Source organism: Lissotriton helveticus, chromosome 2_1 (genome assembly GCF_964261635.1).
Source record: "Lissotriton helveticus chromosome 2_1, aLisHel1.1, whole genome shotgun sequence".
Taxonomy (NCBI): domain Eukaryota; kingdom Metazoa; phylum Chordata; class Amphibia; order Caudata; family Salamandridae; genus Lissotriton; species Lissotriton helveticus.
The window spans coordinates 1,178,094,437-1,178,116,889 of record NC_136059.1 but is presented as its reverse complement, the minus strand read 5'-3'; the positions used below and the strand labels follow the sequence as shown (position 1 = coordinate 1,178,116,889).

The following is a 22,453-nucleotide window of genomic DNA, read 5'->3' as shown; positions in this document are numbered from 1 at the left end:
TTGCACAAAATTTATCCTAAATAAAATCACCCTGACGCCGTGTCACTACCTCTCCTTTCTGCTAAATATTGATGAAACCTAGAATTGGCCAAACGGGAAAGGACAGGTAAGACGACTAAGGTTCCCTAATCTGGCCCGTAATAAGGGAACTACATGTCAGTGGCTTCTATAAAAAATATGCCTCAGATAACGCGACCCTCCCCGTCCCGAATTGTCGCAATAGCCAAACAGTAAAGGTGATCGAAACACCCCCATCTTCCCAGAACGCCCCCAGTTTTGTATCAGCTGCCCCAGACGAGAGTTTTAATACTTTCCCTCACCCCCGGTTGTAAGAGATGGGTCGATTTGCGACTAACGCAGGCCAGCCGTTGTTCCTAGAAATGATTTGTTCACAAGCAACCTACAGAGTTTAGAATTCGAGAAATATCACTGAACGCTTACCAACTGAACTGTGGCCTTCTGCTAAATAATGCCCTTATAACACAGAGCAAGACGATAGTCCCTTACCACAGTTTTCTATGTCCCTAGTTGTTTTCCATAAGACCCCGGTTTTTAATTAAGTAGTCAGGTTGTAAGAGGCTATGTAGGAACTAGAATGATGTTTGCAAAGTTAAGATTAGAACGAAGTGAAGAAATCGTTGCAATGAACCCTGTTGAAAATAAAATGTTTAGCTGAAAGGCAGGATGCATCGATAGAATGAAAAATGTTTAGCCTATGTTCATCCCTCAGAAAGATACCTATCAGACCATGGTGATAGCACATTGCACCTTTTTTAATATAAAGCCCTGGAGAACGGTATAGCTTTGTAAGGCTCGTACTAGGAAGGTGGGTCTCTGTCAGAAGAACTGACGTAACTGTGATACACAAAATACGATGATGAATGTAACGCCAACAAACACCAAAGAAATAGTTACGAAGGAAAGTTATAGGAAATCCAACAAGCCCATCATCAATTATTTATATGATGGTTGTGAACCCCAATGTAACGGATGTTTCTTAGTTGCTTGGAGCTGGGAGAGAAATAGACTTATGTGATTACCTTCCTCTGCCAATTCTCTAAAGACTGTCTTTTCAAACTCATTTAAGGGTACCGCTGTCGGAGGAAAGAGAGACCGGATGTGGGAGCACGTGGCCTGACTACAGATCGTGGAATACCTGCTACATTGGCCAAGGCGAGATCGCGACAGAAAGGAGTTGCAGGACGAGGCACTGTTTCCGACAAAATGAGAGGAAAGGGCTGACCTGATGCCCCTGCTCGAAGTTCAACGTGTGCCGAAAAGTCCCCGCTCTCTGAACTCGGTCATGAGCCCGCCTACCTGGGATTTTCCGTCCCCCTGGTCTGTTCCCGATCTGGCCCTGCTCCATCCCCCTTTTTCCCCGACCTACCCTAAAGACTACTCACGCACTTCTTCCACCCGAACTTTTTGACACTCGACTCAAAGGACACAGGGCGAAAAGGACCTTTTTTTGACCGGGAAAGCGAGGAAAAGGTCATGCCCTGCAACGCGGAATCTAGAATAGAGCTGGACCCATAGCTCCACCGCCGGTGCTCCACAGTGCCAACAAACGACGACAACGAATGCTGAGAACTCACTAACTTCGAACAACGATTATTGTTTTTACTATGTCTCATTTCTCTCCCAGCCACCACTGTATTGATTATGCTCCAACCAAATATGAACAGAACTTGTATATGTAATAACCTATCAGTTCACATTCCGAACGACTATAAGTATCTATGAAATGTACTCCATGCTCTCACTACAGAATCATTTTTGTCCGATATTGCATTACTATGACTTTCCTACAAACAAGTTTTTTCGATAGACCCGCCTCTTAAGACGAGAGATCTTAAATGTAATGTTTATGACTCCTTCACCTGGGTTCCTACTGCCTTTTTTCTTACGACCACCACAGTAGACATGAATAGGAAATAGGCCAGCAAGATGTCTTGGATATGTTAAAGGGAGGACTGTGGAAAATTAGTACGGTTTGGTAAACATTATCTGCGCCATCTTGCCTTTTCCCCTGATGCCACACTTTTGTCGTGTGCACCCGCCATTTTAGGTGCCCCGATCAGAACCACCCTCCGCACGCCACCGGCCCCCAGCATAGCCCTTCACCCTCGCAAAGCCCGCATGCTGACAACCCCCCCCACTCTCACATGCCTTGGGTCATAAACCCCTCTCCAGCGCAGCTCTGCCTCAGAACCCCATCCTGTTCCCAGCGCGACACCTCCCCTCATTCCTTTCATGGTCCCAGGTCCTTTTGATACAAACCCCCCCTTTCCTGTGTGCCCGTTTGTCTTCCTCGTTCCCAGGCCGACACCTAGCTCTGCCGATACTGTTTATTGCCCCTCCCCGTACAGTAGAAAGCTTCCCTCATCACAGGACCCCCGAGTTGATCAAAGCCCCCACCCTATGAGATCCGATCGAACCCCCACATTCCGTGAATCGGCGGAATGTCCTGCTGCGCGATAATCATCACCTGTTGTGACCGGGGTGGGGACTTCTACTGTATATGTGTGTGGGAACGGGCTTGAAGCGGGGATTCCGAGAATGTCTTTCCGTACATCAAAGCATTGCCAAGAATGTGTCGTATGTAATAAAGCAATAAACCTGTGTATAAGAGGCCAGGCCTTAGAGATGCGGTTAGAGCACCTCGTGACGATACCTGCTGTCTGAACCGATGTGTTCTCCTCCGGAGAGAATAAACCTTGTTTCCTGCCTTCCCGTCTCCAGCGCCTGCCTCTTCATTGATTAATATTTTGTGGGTTAAAGAGGCGATACCGCCGGGCAAATATCGATTGTCCTTGACCTAGATTTCACAGTAGGTGTCTCAGAAATACCGCTACCGTGGTGATGCAGCCCAGCTCCCCTCTCTCTCTCTCAACGTCCCACTTACTTCTTCAAAATCGGCGTTCGTCCTCTAAACCCCACTTGAGTCCTCAGATGATGCTGTACTCTAGCTCCAGTTGCTTTTTTCACGGTTTTCTTTAACGTCACAAGGTCAGCACTGGATCTGGTGGTTCACTCCAGAAACAGCTAGAATGATACATCGTACACCCAGTGTAAGCTGACTTTGGTGGCCATATTGGAATTTTCGCGCTAGTCGTACTTGCTTTTTGCATTGTAAAAAAGCAGATTTTGTTCCATTTGGAGCCTCACTCTCTGTGTATCTATATAATTATGTACAGAAAAAGGTGAGGGCGGTGGGAAGGAGAGAAGGGGGAGGGGAAAGGAAGGCGGGGAGTTATTTTATCTTCAATGGAATTACCGCTAATAAGACGCCTCTTATTTTCTTATGTGTAAAACAATTTTGGTTGAATGTTTATTCTCAGTAGTTCTTTATACAGCAGTTATGTTGGAACTCTCACCCTTCCTTGTTTTATGTTCTAAATTTGCCAAGATTAGGGCGACATAGTGCGAATTCTCCTTCTTCAGGCTTAAATTTTTCTGTGAAAAGGGGGGGTCATGTCACATTGTTTTGACCCTAAGGGGTCTCATTCAGACTCCTCTATTTCTCCTGTTAGTTATTCATTATCCCATGTAGTTGTTACCAAGGGATACAATCGCTCAAACCATGACTACTACTATTCAATCTATTTACCCATCTCTGTTTTTTTACAAAGAGGAAATCCTTTAGTGTCAGTGATGGTCGGTGGAATGTATGTTTTATCAATGACTTTTCCGAACAAGATTTTTTTCGGTGTGTCCCATCTGTTTGTAGTGGGTTGTGAGTTTTGTATTCGTTTTACCACAGCGTATATTAATCATGTGTTTTAATATGCGGACTTTTACACAGCGGGTAGTCTTGCCCACATATTGTAAGTTGCGAGGGCATTTCAACAGATAGATTACATTTTCCAAATTAAATGTTGTGTGTTTGCTCAAATTCCATGGTTGTCGTAGGCCAATATTTACACATTTCTCATTCAGTGTAAGTGGGCAAGCTTTGCAATAACCGCATGCATAATGGGAGGTAGGTTGAAGGGGTTCGCTACCTGTCTCCATGGTTTGGGGGTCCTAGGTCTAGTATGGACCACCATATCTTTAATGCACTAACTTTTTTTTATAAAGAGAACAGAGGGGATGGCTGATTAAGTCCATTGGAATTCAATATGCCCCAATTTTTATGTATGATCTTATTCATTTGATTAGATGTTGTGTTAAAAGTTGTGACCTATATACTTCTATCCTCCTGCTCTCTTTGGTTTCTCTCAAGTAGAGCTACTCTGTTGTTATTTGTGGCACGTTTCTGAGCCCTCTTGAGCACTTGATCTGGGTAGCCTTTGGCTTGTTACCTGCTTGGCCACTGGCTTGGCAAGTAACGCAGGACTGACAGAACCCCTTGAAGTTTTCTGATATTTGAGGCCAGTAAAAATGGTTGGTTAACCTATCCCAGGTTTAATCTACCTCAGATGTCCAGCTAAAATGATGTCATGGTCTAGGTTAAGGAGAAATTGTCTGTACTGCTGGGGAACCACCATTCTTCTGGTTGCCCCTGATTTGCCTCACTGTACAGGATTCCCTCCTCCCAACATACCTTATGGGTACCACTGACATCACTACATTCCTGTTTGCCAGCCAATTGTCCCAGGCCTTCAAGAGTAGAACAAGTCTTTTGTATCAGGCGTAAGTCTTCTCCTGAGCGACCACCTGCTCCTTGAAGATCCGCCAGGTCAAGCAAATCTTTCAAAGGATACCCTCTTTTTAGAGACCAGGCCTTCCCCCCTGCGGGTTAGGCTCCTTCTAATCTTTTGGACTTGTGGAAGTGGCCTTGACAGACTTCCTACCTCTTCTCTTGGTACTTAGGAGGTGGGTCTTACTTTCAAGCCCACTCAGGGTGCTTCATGAGTCTTTTCTTCTACTTCTGTCCAGCCAGAAGTTTCTAAGGTGTTGCCCAGCAGATACTCCACTGGGCTGGCAGGAGACACACCTACTTTGTTAGGGCCAGTAACCTCTCCTCACCCAAGGTCTACCACAGCTATGGGATGTGACTCTGTTACACTGTCAAAGTTGACTCTATGATACACTTCATCAGGGATGATCTGAGCTTGGGGAACCAGCTTGGCCATAGCAATTGTGATGCTGGCAATTGTATCTCTCAAAGCCTGGACTTCAGACTCACTGATTTTAGGCCACTGTCTGTTCTCTACCATACTGGTGGCCAGTATGCCAAAGGTGCACTTTCTTCCCCACCCAAGGAAACTGGTGTGGCTTCAATATAACTCTTGCAATCCCCAGGGACAACTTCAACCCAATCCACCCAATCCCTACCACAGAAACTATCACCAGAAGGTGATTTCTTTGTGCCCATAAGAATTCCTCTTTTGTGTCCTGGCTATCTACAGTAAATCAATCAATCAATCAATCATGCCATTTGTATAGCGCACTACTCACCCGGTGGGTCTCAAGGCGCTTGGGGAGAGGGGTATGCTACTGCTCGAACAGCCAAGTCTTGAGTTGTTTCCTGAAGGCGAGATGGTCCTGGGTCAGCCGAAGGTGAATGGGGAGGGAGTTCCAAGTCTTGGCAGCCAGGTAAGAGAAGGATCTTCCTCCGGCGGTGGCTCTTCGGATGCGTGGTACGGCTGCGAGGGCAAGGCTGGTGGACCGTAGCTGGCGGGTGGGCGTGTAGAAGGTCAGGCGGTCGTTGAGGTACTTGGGGCCCAGGTCGTGGAGAGACTTGTGTGCGTGGGTGAGGAGCCGGAACGTGATCCTCTTGTTGACGGGGAGCCAGTGCAGGTTCCTCAGGTGGCTGGAGATGTGACTGCGTCGGGGCACATCCAGGATGAGTCGGGCGGAGGCGTTCTGGATGCGCTGGAGTCTTTTCTGTAGCTTGGCTGTGATTCCGGCGTAGAGGGCGTTTCCGTAGTCCAGTCGGCTGGTGACGAGTGCCTGGGTGACAGTCTTCCTGGTCTCGGTCGGGATCCAGCGGAAGATCTTGCGAAGCATAAGCAGGGTGTTGAAACACGATGAGGAGACGGCGTTGACTTGTCTGGTCATCGAGAGGGAGGGGTCCAGGATGAAGCCCAGGTTGCGTGCGTGGTCGGTTGGCTTGGGTGCGGTGCCCAGGGCTGGGGGCCACCAGGAGTCATCCCAGGCGGAGGGCGAAGATCCCAGGATGAGGTCTTCCGTCTTGTCCGAGTTCAGTTTCAGGCGGCTGTCCTTCATCCACTCGGCGACGTCTTTCATCCCTTCGTGTAGGCAGGTTCTGGCGGTGTCGGGGTCTCTGGTGAGGGAGAGGATCAGCTGGGTGTCGTCGGCGTAAGAGATGATGTTGAGGTTGTGCTGGCGTGCGATGGCTGCGAGAGGTTTCATGTAGATGTTGAAGAGGGTGGGGCTGAGTGAAGATCCTTGCGGGACGCCGCAGATGACTTCGGTGGCCTCGGAGCGAAACGGGGGGAGGCGGACTCTTTGTGTTCTTCCGGCGAGGAACGAGATGATCCACTCCAGTGCCTTCTCTTGGATACCGATGTTGCTGAGGCGCTGGACTAGGGTGCGGTGGCAGACCGTGTCGAACGCAGCGGAGAGGTCCAGGAGGATGAGGGCCACTGTTTCCCCCTTGTCGAGCAGGGTCCGGATGTCGTCGGTGGCTGCGATGAGGGCGGTCTCGGTGCTGTGGTTGGCTCTGAAGCCGGACTGCGAGGGGTCGAGGGATCCGTTCGTCTCGAGGAAGGCGGTCAGCTGTCTGTTGACGATCTTCTCGATGACTTTAGCAGGAAAAGGGAGGAGCGAGATGGGGCGGAAGTTTTTGAGATCGGTGGGGTCCGCTGTAGGTTTCTTCAGGAGGGCGCTGATCTCGGCGTGCTTCCAGCTCTCCGGGAAGGTGGTGGTGTTGAAGGAGGCGTTGATGATGTTCCGGAGTTGGGGTGCAATGGTGGAGTCGGCCTTGTTGAAGACGTGGTGTGGGCAGGGGTCAGTCGGTGATCCGGAGTGGATGGTGTTCATCGTGCGGGCTGTGTCTTCGGTGGTCACCGTGGTCCAGGTGCGAAGGGTGGGGGTGGGGGGCGTTGGTTCGACGGTTGGGTGCGTGGGTGGGGCGTTGAAGCTGTTGTGGATGTCGGCGATCTTGCGGTGGAAGAACGAGGCGAGGGAGTCGCAGAGGTCTTGTGACGGAGTGATGTTGTTGGTGCCGGTGCTGGGGTTGGAGAACTCCTTGACGATAGTGAAGAGCTCTTTGCTGTCGTGGGCGTTGTTGTCCAGTCGTTCCTTCAGGGATTTCTTCTTGGTGGTGCGGATGAGCTGGTGGTGCTTGCGGGTAGCGTGTTTGAGGGCGGTCATGTTGTCGGTGGTCCGGTCGAGGAGCCAGGCTTTCTCGAGGGTGCGGCAGGTCTTCTTGGAGTCCTTGAGGTCGTCGGTGAACCAGGATGCCTTCTTGCTTCTGGGTCTGCTGGGAGGGTTCTTTAGTGGTGCGAGGTCGTCGGCGCAGGCGGTCAGCCACTGTGTGAAGTTGCGGGCTGCTTCGTTGGGGTCCGTTGTGTTGGCGGGTGGGCTCTGGCTGAAGGAGGTGGTGAGCTGGTCTGCGGTGATCTTGCTCCAATTCCTGTGAGGTACCTGTTGCGGGTGGTGGTGGGTCGTGGATCTTTTGAAGCTGAAGTGGACGCAGCTGTGGTCGGTCCAGTGGAGTCCGGTGGCGTGGCTGAAGGTGATGTACTTGCTGGAAGAGAAGACGGGATCAAGCGTGTGGCCGGCGTAGTGGGTGGGGGTGTTGACCAGTTGCTTGAGTCCGAGGTTGGTGAGGTTTTCCAGCAGGGCGGTGGTGTTGCGGTCCTTGTTGTTCTCCAGGTGGAAGTTGAGGTCCCCGAGGAGGATGTAGTCAGTGGAGGGGAGGGCGTGCGGGCTGATGAAGTCTGTGATGTCTTCGCTGAATTGTGTGCGTGGTCCCGGGGGTCTGTAGACGAGGGTGCCTCTGAGGGTCGTCTTAGGGTCGGTGTGAATCTGGAAGTGGAGATGTTCGGCTGCGGCGAAGGAGTCGTTGGCGTCGGTCGTGATGCGGATGGTGTTCCTGTGGACGATGGCGATGCCACCTCCGGTCTGGTTGATGCGGTCCCTCCTGATGATCTTGTACCCGTCCGGGATGGCGGTGGCGATGTGGGGTGCAGAGGAGGCGTTCATCCAGGTTTCCGTGAGGAAGGCGACGTCCGGTGATGTAGCGTCGAGGAGGTTCCAGAGTTCCACGGCGTGTCTGTGGACGGAGCGGGTGTTGATCAGGATGCACTTGAGGTGGTTGCTGCTGGTGTTTGTCTTGGTGGGTGCGGGGCAGGTTCGGAGGCAGGTGAACTTGCAGGTGCAGCAGGTGAAGGGTCCGTGGGTGCGTCTCGGGGTGGCTCGGCAGCAGGCGTGGGTCCGGCCGGCATTGAGTGCGTTGAGAGTGGCGGCGTCGTAGGTCAGTCGGGTCGTCTTGCCTCGGCGGGGAGGGCCAGGGGTCCTGGCGCTGGGCGCGGGCCAGGCGCGGACGGGCGCAGACGGGCTTACCTTTGGCGCACCTTCGGCGCTCAATCGGCGCTCCGGCTGCGCGCGTCCGCTGCGCGGTCGCTCTGGGGGCGTCATAAGTAAGGAGCCGGGAGGGAGGAGCAGCTGGGTGGCGGGAGCGGGGCGGCGAATGGAATCACAGGGGGGCGGGCCGCAGGGAGGCAGCGGCGGGAAATTCCAAGAAGCAGCGGGCAGCGGGAAATTCCCAGGATGATTCCCAGTCATAGCATGCGCCAGCCTTTGTTGGGTCATAGTTCTATCTGTGATACCCCCTCCCCTTTGAATGAGATGTGGTTCTGGGCTCCCCACCTTGGCCATCTTGTAAGGTCTCTTTGGGTTTCTCTGTCTTTTTAAACTTGGCCCCATCTTTACCCTGGAGGGGAGCCAATCCCATCTTTTTGTGTTCACCACCTTGGGTCTTCTTGGGCACCCTATTGCGTACCCAATCACCAGCATCTACATAATCCACCCATGTCTGTGTTACGACCTTGTGTATGGTCCTATATTTTTGTCTATACTGCTCTCGGGTAAGACCAAAGAGTGTCTCTCTCAAGTGTTAGTTGTCTATATTTCCCTACTGTTGGGATAAGCTCCTAAAGTAAGGACCCTCACTGTTGTGCACCCAACCTTCTCCTCCTTAGAGCTCTCTCATAGGATGCCCGCCGCTGGTCAAGGTTGTCCCCCTCTGTGTATTTTAGAACAATACCCTCGGGTACCCTGGGATCATAGGCACCACCTGTGATTACCTCTGCTTATCTGTTGCTGTCACCATGTTATTGGGGTTTCATCCCCCAGCTTGACAATTCTTCCCTCAAGGGCCAACTTCTTTTCTTCTAGTGCCAACTTTCTTTCCTGGATTTCTAGGAGGTTATGCTGGATTGTTTAGGTCTGTGGTCCCCTCACTGAGGAACAGCTCCTTTCACTCCCAGACAGGGAGTTGACTCTTGACCGAATTGACAGTACTCCACTTTCATTGTCCCCTTCTGTTTCCTTGAAATCACTATCATCCCCCTCTTCCCCACTGTCAGTGGGGGGTAATCTCCACTTTCAGCTAAATTTGGGCCCTCCAGGCTTTAAGGGATTTCTCGAGTACCTCTTTAGATGCAGTATTTCCTGTGAAAATGGTTCTCTCCCTGCACAGTGACCGCAGGGTATTACTCTTATGTGTGGGCAGGGTGGCCAAGTCAATTCCCCTGCTCTTCATCTTTGAAGTCTTTGTAGCACAACATTTTGCTACTTTTTTTTTCTTTGATTTCAAAAACCTTTATTGTGCACACTAGTAATAACACAGCAATGAGCCCACAACCCTGGGGCATGCTGCGTTAAACATAGAGTCAGCTTATCACGTCAAGAATAACACAGCTCTTCAGCCGACAACCCAGGGGTCCGGCGGCGTGGCAAATGGGGGTGTCCGCAGGTCGGTCACCACATGTATAGGATAAGCAGGTATCACATTGTAGCAATTATGTGGTAAACCTACACACAATCCCCAATACCCACGTCTCGCCCGGGGAAACAACATAACTGTAGGCTAGCGACTTCTAGGACTTTCGAAACCAGTAAATTTTTATAAACAAGAACCCCCCTCCCCGTTACTCACACATTTAATTCTTTATATTGTATAACCTTAATTCTCAAGTTTCACCAGTTTTTCATCTCCTGCACAGTATGTCCAACAGGGTACAATCACACATTGCAATTGCCCTAGTCGTGAAAAAAACCACTTTTCTCTACAATATTATCAACAGTCAGTTGCATAACGGTCATGAGGATCAGGAGGACCCCAACCACCCCTTGTGTGGACACTGTGACGTTGCTTATTGCTTGTCGCACAAACTGTCTTGAACGCATGTAAACTCCCATGACTCCCCCCCCATCCCTCCTCCCCAATCCACAACTTCCCCGTCCCCTATCTTCCCCCCTCCCTGCCGATCTTAAAACCCCCTTCCCAGTGTGGTCTGTGTGCCTTACAATTTAATTTACCAGAAACAAGAAAAAACAGTGATATCGGGTCTGTGCAATCAGTTCCTCATATCGGGTCGCCAGATGTTGTGATTTCTGGAGGACTAATGCCTTCCTGTCCCGTTTCTACCAGTTCCAGGCTATTTTGCGTCGGACGGCCATCCAATCCCACCAACTCTTGGACCATACCCCCCAGGCCTGGAGAACCTCGGGCAATTTCCCATCCCTTCTAGTACGCCTTATATTGTCCTCCTCTGCCAGCGCCCATTCTCTCAGGTCAGACTTCCATCTCTGCAGCGCCGGACCCTGTGGGGATAACCAGTGTATTGCAATGCGGCGTCGAGCTGTCACCAGGCCCAACAGCAAAAACCGCCTGCTCACCTTTCGTTTGGGGTCTCGGGGGATCAGGCCCAAGAGGCATGGGCGGGGGTCCAACTCTAGCACCGATCCCGACACCTTTTCTAAGACCTCCAGGACTGACTCCCAGTACGTTTGGAGGACCGGACACACCCATACCATATGCACAAAGTCTGCCATTGGGTTGCGACATCGGGGGCAGTGCGCGTCCCTACTGCTATCAATCGTCTGGAGACGCCTAGGAGAGAGGTAAGTCATATGTACAATGTTGTACTGAATTAATTTGAATCTGTTGCTAACTGACACTTTCCTCACACTTTCATGAATTTTTTCCCAGTCACGGATGGTGATCTCCTGCGGACATGCCCGCTGCCATCTGTCCTCAATCGTCAGGGGCCCCAACTTCCTGTCGTCCCTCAGGGCCCTATAAAGGTGAGTCACAAACTTCCGACCCCAGCCATCGCCAACATTGTGACCAGTGTACGGGTGTGCCCCGGGGCCTCTGGGAATGTTGGCCACAACTGCCGCGCTGTCGCCGCTATTTTCACGTATTGGAGGAATTGTTCCGGGCCAAGCTCAAAGGAGTCTACCGCCTCCTGATAAGTTACAAAGTGGTCATTCGGATACAAGTCCCCTAACATCAGGCACTCCCCCTCCGTCCATTTATCTATAGTCATGACCCGCGCAATCCGGGCAAATGGCGGTAAGAGCCACAGATCCAAGTCCGGGGTGAAGGGTTGGCTGAGGAGGAGGCGTCGTGTCACCCGATCCCAGATCGACGCCATCAACCGCGCCAGTGGGGGGGTATGTTCCGGTAGGCCCCCCAAACGCCAAAGCAGTGCCCCCAGTTGCCTGTTTCCAAATGTCCCCTCCATTAAACATCTTTCCCACGAGGGGTCCGTATCCAACCATGCGACCGCGTGTTGTAGTTGGGAGGCAAAATAGTACATCTCCAGGTCGGGAACTTCCAAACCACCTGCACTTCAACTGCGCTTTAAGACCTCCAAACTCACCCTACATCGCTTCCCATTCCATAACAGGAGGATGAGGAGCGAGTCCAGCTCTCGAAAAATCCGATGTGGTATCTCGTAAAAGGACCCCTGCATAGTGTATAAACACCGCGGGAGGATCACCATCTTAATTATGGCTATCTTACCCATCAGGGAAAGCGGGAGGGTATTCCAAAAGGCGATGCTTTCCTTTAGACCTCGGATTATCCGTCCCATATTAAGCTGGAAAAAGGTGTCGGAGTGCCGGCTTATCCACACCCCCAGGTAGCGCAGTGTGTCACCCACCCAAGGGAGTCCCAACTCAGGGCGTGGAACCCCTTCCCACTCCTCCTGCGTTCCAATCGCATACAACTGGGATTTTGTTTTATTGACTGTCAGACCGGAAGCGGTTGCGAACTGCGTTAATGCGGCCATCAGGATCGGCAGGGAGTGCGATGGCCGGCGCAGGTAGATCAAGGCGTCATCCGCATATAAGGACACCACGTGTTCCATCGCCCCTATTCGGATGCCCTGGTCTCTAAGCACCGAACGAAGGTAACAGCCAGCGGCTCCATGGCCAGGGCAAAAAGCAGGGGGGAGAGAGGGCACCCCTTGCGAGTACCACTCAAAATAGGTATCTCCTCCGAGACGTACCTGCCCGTGCGAACTCTGGCTACCGATCTGGTATAGAGCAGTCAAACCCATCGTACGAATCCCTCCCCCAGTCCTAGTTTTAAAAGTTTAACAAAAGAGAGAAGACCCCACTTGTTCCAGGGAACATGGTACTGCAATCAATCAAAGTCAAAAGAAATATCCCTGGATTAACTGTTGGAAATTAGTTATCTACCCTCATTAACACCTGACTATGACTCAAGTATGTTATTTAAGGATTTGGCCACAGACTAAAATGTAACGTTTACACTCTTTCTTTATTTAAAATTCTCTCACTTAACATGGTATTTTCCTTAACATAAGGAACCAAGGTCAATATTAAAATTTCAGAAAAAACAGTTTTCCTGAAAGACAGTTAATACAAACATCTCATAATATACAGTGAAAATTAATAAAATATTCATCAATACAATAAAATTATACAGTGTACATGAAAAACATTTATCACAGACTAATTACACAGTACTAATTGTAAAAAACAGACAAGTAAACCCCCTATTTTCAATGGATCAACTAATGTTGCTACAGGATAATCAGATCCAATAGCCTTTATACCACTTGTGTGAGGCTTCCAATGTCCAAAATTGGCGTATTTATGGAAACCCCCAGGCTTTACTTGGATTCTATGAGCATGGAGCGTCGACGCGTTTCGGTGTTTTAGCCGTGGATATGGTTACACCTTCTTCAGGACAAATTTAATTGGGGTCATCAACATCTTGATAGTGGTATCCTTCTTTCTTGTAGGTCTTGAACTTTCGAGATACTTGGTGGGGAAGTATACAATATTTTTTCCAGACTTAAGGCTCATCCCCTTATCACCTCACTGGGAACGGTTAGAGTGATTTCCTTTTTGGAACTTTTGTCAGTTCTGTATAACCATTTCCTTTGCGATTCTCATATACTGTACTGCTTTCCTCGAAGGTCTGGTAATTATACGCGTCTTTGATTTTGATACAGGGTTCTGTTGTCCTCAAATATATTACGTTCACCGCGGTAACACCTTGGGTATCGATTTTCAGGTCAGTCATTCGGCGAGATTGTTAGAACTGGATATGTTCTTCGTGCTCTCCACCTCCTGCTCAACCGCGGGTCTGTCTCGTTCTGACTAGGCGTCGGAGATATGGAAGGAGTCTTGAGGCGAGGACCTGACTGATTACTTTTAGATCCACATTTAACATGGATATGGGTCTATAGGACCCTGGGAGAAGAGGATCCTTACCCGGTTTGGGGAGCATGACTACTGTCGCCGCTCGCAGGGAGTCCGGGAGCAAGCCCCGATCATATGCCTCCGAGGCAACCTCTAGGAGTTTCGGGACCGGAACATCTTTGAAATCTTTGTAAAGTTTGGCCGCGAGGCCATCCAACCCCGGGGAGTTAGCTGTCTGTAGATGGGCTATCGCCGCTCTTATTTCCTCCTCTCGGAGTGGCCCACCCATGTCCTCCTGACTCTCAGCCTCAATACTTGGCAGTTGTACCCCCTCCAGATATTGTTCAAGTCCTCCATGCCCGCTACGGACCGTGAGTCCGAATACGTTTTAGACAGATGGGAGCGGAACACCTCTGTGATCGCCTGCTGGGTATATACTAACTGGCCCATGTCATCCCTCAGCGCCAAAATCGGGTGGGGTCGAGTTTCAGCTCGAATCAGACGTGCCAGTAACCTCCCCGCCTTGTCACCCTCTGCGTACCACTTTTTCCTACTGGTCGTTCTGTTAAACTTGCCGAGGGAGGCCCAAGTGTCCCCCAGGTGTTGTCGCGTGGCCGTCCATTCCGGTTTTCACTCCTTGTCAGTGGGGAAGTTCCTTTCTAGTTCTGCCAGCTTGTCCTCATGCCGCCTAAGCTCCCCTTCTAATACCCGCTTGACCCCTACTCCTGTGGAGAGGCAGACACCCCGCAAAACCACCTTCATGGCATCCCACTCAATTGCCCTGGTACTGGCCGACCCCCAGTTCACATCCAAATACGCCTCGAGGCCTTGCAAGATAGTCTCCCTATATACAGGATCAGCCAACGCCTCAACATTAAGCCTCCAGAGCGGGACCCTGGGCCGGGGACCACCCACCAGGTACGTAAGCAAGAGCGGAGAGTGGTCTGACAAGTAACGCGCCAAATAATTAATGTCTTCCACCCGATCTGTTACCCCACCCTGGAGGAAGAAGTAGTCCAACCTACTGTGGGTGTCGGCAGCTGATGTATAGCACGAGTACACCCGCCCATCCGGGTTACGATGCCTCCAAACATCTACTAGGTCATAACTACGGAGCATCTGAGTCAGTGCCTCCCTCATTTTAGGCTTCGCATCCAATTTGGGGGGGCACCTATCCAAATCACCGTCCAATGCACAATTAAAATCCCCAGCTATAAGGAGCTCCACGTCAGGGTCAATATCCATCTGTCCCAACATTTGACCCAAAAACTCACCATCATCCATATTCGGGGCGTACACATTCACCAGGCATACCTCACGACCATCCAAAGTGCCCACCACTATAACAAATCTGCCCTCGGGGTCCATCTTGGAGCGCACAGCCTCAAAAGGAACCCCCGGAGCCACCCAAATAAGGGCCCCTCTGGCGTACCCAGAGTAGGAGGTGGCAAAGAACTGACCCCTCCATCTTCGTTGAACATGTTTAAGGCAGTCCCCCCAGAGGTGTGTTTCCTGAAGGAAGGCAATTTTGACATTATAACGACGAAGATAGGTGGCCACCCTGATCCTTTTGATCGTATTATTAAGCCCTCTGACATTCCATGTTATGAGCTTATATTTACATTCGTCCATCGTCATGGTAGCTGAGTGTTTGATATGACGACCTCCAGCAGGAGGTACCCTGAGCCCTCACCATTACGTGACCCGACCCCGCAGCATTCAGACCTTGTAAGCAATTCATTGCACTCGACCCTCTGGTAGGCACACTTCCCCCACCACGTAAAGCAGGAGCGGAAACAATCACGGCAGCTTCCCCCCTAACCCGCAACATGTAACTCCAGCAACACCCACCCTCGGGCAGTAGCATCGCATCTCCCAATCTGGAACCCGTCAGGAGACCTCGAACCCCGCCCCAAAGAAATACCCCCCTTCAAATCCCCCCCTTCAACTTAATTAACAAAGTAGTCACTAAAATTGAGTATTCAGTAGTCCAGAAATGTCCCCTTCCCTCGAAGTTGAATCGTCAGCCGACAGCCTGGCACCACGCAGCCCTGCCCAGCCGGGGCCTAGCAGGTCCTTGTGGCACACTACAACCGGCCACAAGAGTGGAAGTTGGCACTTTAGTAATAGTCACTATGTCGGAACGGGTGCATCACTCCCGCCCCCCCATCTCTGCCCTCCTATGAGTACATAACATCACCTCCGCCCTACTCCGTCTGACTGCAGCGCCCCTGTAGAGCAAAATAGGAAAGTACTCACTGCGTCCAGAACCCCATGCCTTACTTATGGACCACCTGATGCACCCTTCACTCAGTCTGCGGTTGTACATCAACTGGGCTAGTTCCCGCCCCAGCGTCCGACTGGGTTTCTTGAACCAGGCACAGTGGGGAAAATTGGTTCTGGGTTGGGATCTCCGGGAGTTCCGTCTGCAAGGTACCATCCGGTCCCACCGTGATGCGTCCACTGTCCACGGGGGCTCGGTCCCTCATGGGTTGACTGTTCGCTCCGCGTCGCCGGCTCCGCCTGCGTGCACTTCGACGTCGCTGTTCCTGCCACCCCTGCGCCTGGTCGTGGCTCGCCAGTCCCAGTGCGTCCATTCCACCCCTCCGCATCCGAAGGGCGGTCGAAGAAGTGTGTCCTCTCGTTGTGTTGCACTCTGAGCCGGGCCGGGAAAAGCATACTGTACTTAACATCGTGGGCCCGCAAACGCCGCTTGACCTGCAAGAAGTCATTTCTGAGGTCCTGTACCTTCCTGGTGTGGTCTGGGAAGATGTGTATGTCATGGTTTTTTAACCTGGGCGGGCCAGTCTTGCGGATATGCTGAAGAATCACGTCGCGGTCCCTGAAGTTAAAGAACCGGGCTATTATGGCCCTAGGCAGAGTGCCCGGTTTCGGGGGCGAACCCAGGGTCCTGTGGGCTCTTTCGATGGCGAATAGCTTAGAGAAGCGCAAGTTTGGGAAGACTTTGCCTATCAAATCCTCAAGGAACAGGTCCGTTGCTGGGTGCTCTACCCGCTCCAGGAAGCCCAAGAAGCCGAGGTTGTTCCTCCGGGACCGCCCTTCTGCATCCTCGGCCCGTTCTTCCAACCGGGCCGCTTGGTCCTGGAGGGCCACAATCGAGTCTTTCATCTGTTGGACTTCTGATTGTAGTACCGATAAGCTTCCTTCCGTGGTGGTAACCCTGTCCGCCACCTTTCTGAGGTCCAAACGCAGGTGATTAATGTCCATGGCCATTCCATCCATCTTATTCTCTAGTGCTGCCCTGGAGTCATGGATCGCTGCCAGGATATTCGCTTTATCTCTCACCGCCGCCTCCGCATGGGCCTCCATCCTCCGATCCCATCCGGGGCGGTCCGCCGCTGTGGGCCCCGGGACCGTATACTGGTCAATCTTGTTGGCCTGCGCTCCACGCGTCGTCGGTCGGTCCTTTCTCATACTACTGCGTTGTCCTAGGGCAGTCCGTCTGGCTTCCCCTGGGCGGCCCGTTTCTTTCCACCGCCGAGGCCTCAGCAGTGCTCCTGGGCCCCAACCTGGACAGAGGCTATAGTGGGAAAGTCAGGAGGGCTCCACGCCAGCCCGGTCACAGAGCACCCCCTCCACCGGCCGTCCACACAGTGGGTCCGGGCTATGGGGTGTCTCAACTCTACTTCCACCCCGTCTTCGTGCTTCCGCGCCCGAGTAGTGTCTTCCCTCCACCAGGCGTCCTTTCCGCTAGTGTTCCAGCCGTGTGGGAGGTGGGGGCGACAACACGCTCAGACCCCCTAAGCGACACTCCGCTGGGCCCTCCGGGGAGCTGCCGCCACCGCTCCTATCTTATGGGTCCCTCGCCGCCCGCCCTGCTTCGTCCCCCGGGATCCAGAGAGTCCCGGCAAGCCCCTCTGCTCCCCCACGAGGCCCAGGGCCGGTGCACCCCTCTCACTCTCACCGCCCGCCCGGCAGGGGTGGGGATGGAAAACGCCCCCCAATGGCCTCCGGCCTTGTCCTCGGCCCCCCCGATGCTGCCTGGGGGCCAAGGTACCTTTTTTCAGTGGGGGATATGCCCGCTAGGTCCGCGGCGCCTTTGCTGCACTCTGTAGCGTGGGCCCGCAGGCGCGCACTGTCTGCTGCGCAGTCCGCCTGGGCCTCGCGTCTCACCTCCGGCCCCAACGGGGGACGCTCAGCCGCACCAACAGGTCCTCCGGATCCCCACACTCCAGGATGGGGCGGCCGCTAGTACCGGCCGTGCGGCTATGTCTGCGGCCGGCCGGCAGGTCCCCCCTCACCTGCGAGGCAGTTCGTTCTCGGCCGCGGCTCCTCTGGTGTGCCGCGTCGCCTCCACAAACTCCGCCGCTGCCCAGACGACCCCACTGGTGGCCCCACTGCTCCGGTAGCCTCCACGGGGGCGCCCCATCTTGCCCGCAGAACTCTCTGCACCAGCGGCCTCAGGGTGCGACAGCCGCCATTTTCCGCCCTCTCCGGCCAGTCCGCGTCTGGTTGCCGGGGACATCCACTACCCCCGACAGAGCGACGAGTCTCAATTCGCGGCTTCTCAGGGCCAGGTGGGGGGCTCCTCACCTCGGGAGCACCAAGTTTGCCGCTAATAATGCCAGGATCATGCAGGATTTATTTCTGTGGGACAGGAGCTGGGCCAAAAGACGTCTAGCCGGCCATTTTGGTTAAGCCACGCCCAACATTTTGCTACTTAGGCTTTTCTTCAGAAAAACAGGTGCCTTTGGAATTTCAAAACTTGGCAACTCGTTAAACTTTTTTTTTCATGTCGCCCTGGAAGTCTCTTTCAGTGGTTACTAACTTATTCGCTGTTTGGTACAACCAAACACAGGTTTTGGATACCACTGCTAGGCACCAATGTGAGGATTTTGGTGTATTATTTGATATGGCTGTGGGACCTTATCATGAAATACACTCGCAAAAACTGTCCTGGGTCCAGTCAGGCTCATTTGCAAACCCTACGCTCAACCCTTGGTAGCTGTGGCTACGACCAGCAAGGCTTAACAAAGGAACTATGTGTAAAGCATTTAACAGTATCAAACAATGTAATAAGAAAGTCACACAACCAGCGGTGGCTAGCAACCTCCGAGAGTGGTAAATGGGTGGTGGGTGGGTGCAATCACAAGCGGTCAATCAATAAATGAGAATTTGTATAGAAAAGCACTGCCACCACTATTGGTATCTGGGCATTGTGGATGCGACGTCTCCATCGAGGTGCCAGGACAGAAACGAGCAGAAAGAGGCAAAATAAAGATCAGAAACAAGCAGAAAGAGGAAAAATAATGGGCAGAAAGAGGAAGAATAAAGGTCAGAAACGAGAAGAAAGAGGCAAAATAAAGGTCAGAAACCAAAAGAAGGAGGCAAAAAAAAGGTTAGAAACGAGCAGAAAGAGGCAAAATAACTGGCAGAACAAGCAAAGAAAGTACTTACCCACTCTGCAGGCTCACCTACTCCGGTTCTCTGCTTCAGTCCCTCAGCGCTTCAAGCAGTTGAATACTCCACACCAATTCAGACGCTGCTCTCATGCTGCTGATAATGTTCAGCAGTATAAGAGCAGCACCAGGATTGGCTGGAGCGGGATGCCTCGATGCTCCTACCAGCACCGTGTGCCTACTCTCCACCCAGCTGTCTGAGAAAGCTGTTTGAAGAGGTTTACACTGTGCATGTCAGACTGATGTCACAAGCCAGCCGGCCAAAGACATGCTAGGTGTAAACTGTTGGAGTGAGCACCAGTGCCCCGCTGCCAGTCAGCAGAAGTGGCCCCACCCCCAAACACCATCTTGGGCTGGGTAAAGGGAAAAATAAAATGGTAACATATTCAATTTATTCCCATTTTATTGTTTACCTTTGCGGCGCTGGCAGCAGGGGGGCAACACTCCTCTGCTCAGGAGCGGACGCCACTGCACACAACAAGCAAGAGAAACAACAACAATTTATAAAAATAAAGCATATTTTTATGAATTTATAGAGAACTTGATGAACAAAATAACAAGAGTTCCAGAGATACAGATTTTTGAAGATATAAATACTTTTAAATGCAACCATAAACAAGCATTGGTCAACAAAAACTTTGTAAACTTTAGAAAACTTTGAAAGAGTTAGTTCCACAACTCCGGCCCAGCTTGGGAGACCTAATTTGTCAGGATAGAGGTCTAGGGGGCCAGAGAGGATACTTTAGGCAGTTACCTGGCCATTAAAGCATTTTTAAGGCACGTTCCAAACTTTACAGGATGACTGCTATAAATTATAACTGAATGGTCCTGATGCTGAGGATACAGGTAAAAAGATGCTCCGGTTAAGGTGCAGTCGATAGGGTTGCCTTTGTGGTGAGTTCTCGGTCCACGAGTGGTGTGGAGCGACTTTGGGCACTGACGTTGGAGTTGACAAATCCTGACTTTGATGGCACTCCCGGCTCCAGAGGACTCAGGTGCAACTGTTGGCAGTCAGGGATTGGCCACTTTGTGTGCCCGGTTGCAAGTAGCAGCAAAATAGCTGCACTGGCTACCAATTTGCAGATGTGGGCTTGTTCAGCTCTATTGTCCCTGGTGCTGGTTCCAGGGGATCAGCCATCTGATGCTTGGAGTCACTTCTTTCAACTGGAGCTAGGAATCAACTTTTCCCCGGGTTAGGAGCTGCAGGCACAGTCCAAACCTTATTAGCCCAAAGTGCAGCAGGTGCAGTCCTTCCAGCGATGCAGCCTCACTTTGTGTACTTTCATGGGCAGCAGGGCAGTCTGTCTTAGATCCTTCCTTCAAATCCATTAAGATCTGATGAGCATGGTGCTAGGGGTGCCATATTTATCCAGGAAATTGGCCTGAGGAGACCACATATACACTAGACAATGGGCTACAGGTACCCTCCCTTCCGGTGACATTTCCTGCAGTGTGTGGCATCTGAATATCCAAAGTGCACTATTCTAGCCACTCTCAAAATGTTGGGACCCTTTCTCAGTCGTCAGTAGATTGGTAGACCACCCTGGAGGTGTGGCTACCTGTGGGCTTCAACCCCATGGGAAAACCAGTTAGGGGAGGGGTTTTCTCTTTCTGTCCCTGTCTTCAACTTGTCTGCAGGAACAAAAAGTCATCCTTCTCGCAAGTGTTGGTACAGGGGGCCCTTCAAAGGTAGCTTCCCCTTTGACCCTTGCCATTTAGGCTAACACCCAGAGGGTCCATCCTGGGCGAGGAGGTAACACCTTACTCTGTGGCAACTGCCTTTGTTCCATAGTTGTCTCTGTGCTGGTGCCTTTGCGAGGCCACTGGACTAGCTGGGACCAGAGTAGTAACTTTCTAAAAGTTGCTTAACTTTCATTGTGACAATAACTTCGACCGTGGCATCAGGTCAGGCTCATTGCCACGATTAATTTGATACTTTACCGTACCCAGTTAGGCAGTCCCATTCAGAAGTTAGCCATGCTGGAGTGTCAGCTGAAAACTCTGTGTTAGCTAATGGGGCTACTAACCTTTTCCAAGCAAAATGACAATTTCGAAGTGTTGCTGTTAAGACACATGAAAAATTATGTCTTACTTACCACTATATAGGCCTCTGCCCTAGGGTTCTACAGGCCTTCCTTAGGGGAAACTTACATAAAGGGTTAAGGGAGAGGTAGCTTTGCCATTGGTTTTAAATGGCAAAGTCGAACTAGCATTGTAAAGACTGTTCTTCCCATCTGCATTGGCAAGCTGTGAGCCATTTGTCCTTTCTCACACGCAGGGTTGCAAAAACAGTGCAGCAGCCCTGTGTGGACACTTTACATTACATACCCTGGGTACGGTATACTAGGGAATTATAAGTAAACCAGTACTTGCCATTTGGTTATAGCCAATTTGATATGCACTTTTTAAGGGTAAGAACACTGGCACTGAGGTCTGGTTAGCAGGCCTCAGTATACTCTTGGGGCGAGATGTACGACCCTAAATTACGGTTTCAAAAGGGCAGTCGTCCCGTTTGCAACCGTAACAAAACACTCACAATTTACAACCTACTTCAAGGAGGTGGTAAACCATTCGCAAACGGGAAGGGGTTTCCAGGGGATCCCTTCCCCTTTGAGAATGAGTCCAAAAATATTTTTGGGGCAAGCAGTGGTCCCAGGGACCACGGCCTGCCCTTATAAAATTAAACTGAAAAGTTTCTTTTTTTAAAGGCTGCATTTAAAAAAAACTGCTTTATTTAAAAGCAGTCACAGACAAGGTGGTCTGCTGACCCCAGCAGGCCATCATTCCTGTGAGTGCTAGCTATTCCTAATGGGGCGCACATTGTGCCTGCCTTATTAAAAATTAATGAGGCATGCTATTTGAGATTCCTTTAGGAATCACAAACAGTGTCTGAGACACTATTGTGCATACCAATTCGCAAATGCGAAGCAATTTGCAATTCACAAATTGGTGGGTCGTTCATCTGGACCTTAGAGTTGTAAAACCAGCAGCATCAGTCCAAATGGGTGGGAGTGATCATGCAAAAAGAGGCCTTTCCTTACACAAACTTTATCCACAATTTGTTTCTGAAATGCTTTAAATAAATGTCTGAAATAGAAAGGATGAACAGACCATGCTTTGAAATAAATAAACTGTCACATATTGATGTCATGAAAATATGAAGAACGCAGACACTCAGGTTTGGTTTGAAACTCAGGCCCCCTCCTTGGAAAATTGAAGTTTGGTCCACCAAGGATAGGAAGTATTCATACTGCCTCCTAGAAATGGCTGTTGCTCTTTCTGCCTCACAGAAATGAAATGCCCAAAGGCCACTATATTGTGGTTTGGCAGGATCTTAAACATATAAAGTAAAATGGCTAATCAGACTTTACAAATCTATGCGTAGTACCTTCTTCATGATAGCTACACACATCAATGGGTTATGTTAACAA

At 51.0% G+C, this 22,453-nt stretch overlaps 1 protein-coding gene across 1 annotated transcript in view; it reads right to left on the bottom strand.

Annotated features, from left to right (window-relative positions):
* MTHFD2L (methylenetetrahydrofolate dehydrogenase (NADP+ dependent) 2 like) overlaps positions 1-22,453 on the bottom strand; it is a 468,280-nt gene that overhangs the window by 97,827 nt on the left and 348,000 nt on the right. The gene's annotated exons all lie outside the window — the stretch shown is intronic.